Below are 2,211 nucleotides of genomic sequence, written 5' to 3'. Positions count from 1 at the left end.
ATATATATATATATATATATATATATATACGTTTCTGGAATATGATTCTGAAAGGTCTGTCCATCATATACGCCATCTATAATTAAATTAATAACATAATATATAGATAATAGAAATGTTTGTCCCGTTATAAACGGTATTCATTTCGGTTGTAAAAGATTTTATTTACGGTTACGGGGTGTTTCAATTATGAAACTTAAGTTGCGTTAAGCGGAATAGGTGGTTGTATAACGTAATAATAGAAATAGCCTTCAATTATAAACTAAACTAATTTACATATTTACGTGTATAAAAATATATCCTTATATAATTAATTATCGTTAAATAATTCAAAGCGAATACGACATGACATGCATAAACGTATGCATAACAATAAATGTTATCAACGAAACAAGATTTTGAACACGCTAAACGCTTCGAATATCAGAATAGCTTAGGGAATATCGGAGATTCGGTGTACGATCACCCCCTCTCGTAGCTACTTCGGCAAAGCATCACGCACAAACGGGCTCGTAACGATCAATTATCGCGCATAACGCTAGACTGGGAATCATTACAAAGCGACACCAGATTTTACTATACGTAAACAACGTCTTGGAAAGGGGAGGGAGCGATTCTCCGCGTTAGTCAGGCCGCAGATCTGATTTTCCACGTTGGAGCGGGGGCGAATTATGCGGTTCGTGGCGCCGACACTAATCCTTGTCGAAACAACCCCCCTTCGTCACCGGAAGGGGGCCGAGTGGCGACGGATCGAGGGAGGGGGTGGCACGTAGAGACCGACGTAGACGCAATTAATGCAGAGAAACCAGCCACGGACGGTCGGGGGAGAGTTTCGAGGAGGGCATCGAAGCTACGCCAACCCGTGAGACGTAATGACTAATTGAGATTCGAAGAGAGAAGGGAATAATACGATCCGGCTGGTCACGGTAAAACGCACTTTTCTTCCTTTCTCCCCTATCCCCCCTCCTTTTCTCTTTTTATTTCTTCCTCTTTCCTTTTCCCCTTTTCTCTAGCCCTCTCGCTCCTATCCCCTGTGTCGATTACAAAGGATCTCTCGCCTGCAGGCACACCAATGGAATTACGGGGCTATACGCTCTCCCTCCTTCCACCATCGATTTTAATACGATCGATTTATCGGCCCGTTTTTAAGTATCTCGAGTAGATTTATCAAAATTTCTTCCGGTGAATATCGCTTTATATTATAGAAATTGGCAAGATTTGATTGATTCTTAGATTGAAACTGATCGTGTAACGAAATAAAAAATTGGATAACTGAGCACAGTTCAAGTGTATTCGATTCTCCGCGTTCTGAAAAATTGATCTTGGCAATAAGATGCACGTGTAGTTCAACTTTTAATCAATTTGCTTCTTAATAATAAAATACAAAAAGAAGGAAGAAAAGAAAGAAACGTGCTACTAGGAAAAGCAACAATTAAAATATTATCCACGAATCGAAAGAATAAATTACCTCGCCTATTATCCGTTCAATTCCGAATGAACAGTGACAACGATCACCCTCACCAACGTGAACTACACGAAAGTTCGTCTTAACCGACGAAGGCCAGTAACGCGTCGCCTCCAAGCGTTATTCATCAACGAGTAGACAATCCCGCCGCGTGTTGCGACGCGATTTGTCACGATATCGCGGGAACGGTTCACGGCATCGATATTGTCCCGCTCACAATCCGCATCCAAGAGCGAAACAACGATTCGCCCCCTTCCAAGCTCAGTGAGCAAGCCAGGCAAGCTTGGAAAGGTAGGAAGGAAGGAAGGAAGGAAGGAAGGAAGGCAAAAGGAAAAGGGAGTGATACACAACAGCGTGTTGTGGGAGGGCAAAAGCGAGGTTGGAGTAACCAAGCCAAGAGAGATTCCTCGCACGGAAGGCAGCCGTCGTTCCGAGAGTGTTTCACCATTCGTCGCCGCTGGTCTCGTCGACATTAAGATAATTACTTTCCAGCAGGACGTGCGGGGCCCATTGTCACCGTTACCGCGGCAGAATGGCATTATGCATTGTCGGCGAAGAAAGTGAGGGGGTGCGTGGATACGGATGGATGGATGGATGGATGGATGGATGGATGTGGAAGAGGAGGAGGTGCGAGGTGGTGGTGCAAAGAGGCAAAGGGTAGGGGGTGGGGTGGGCTTCGTGTACCTTAGCCCGTGGGTGGAGCATTATTCCGGTCGGTTCCGTGTTTCGCTATTGAAACTGGCGCG

The 2,211-nt window shown here is 44.6% G+C and overlaps 1 protein-coding gene across 1 annotated transcript in view; it reads right to left on the bottom strand.

Moving 5' to 3' along the window:
- LOC102677297 (SOX domain-containing protein dichaete-like) overlaps positions 1-2,211 on the bottom strand; it is an 8,657-nt gene that overhangs the window by 5,468 nt on the left and 978 nt on the right. The gene's annotated exons all lie outside the window — the stretch shown is intronic.

This window comes from Apis dorsata, unplaced genomic scaffold (assembly GCF_000469605.1).
Source record: "Apis dorsata unplaced genomic scaffold, Apis dorsata 1.3 scaffold_215, whole genome shotgun sequence".
Classification (NCBI taxonomy): domain Eukaryota; kingdom Metazoa; phylum Arthropoda; class Insecta; order Hymenoptera; family Apidae; genus Apis; species Apis dorsata.
This window is presented reverse-complemented; position numbering and strand designations above follow the sequence as displayed.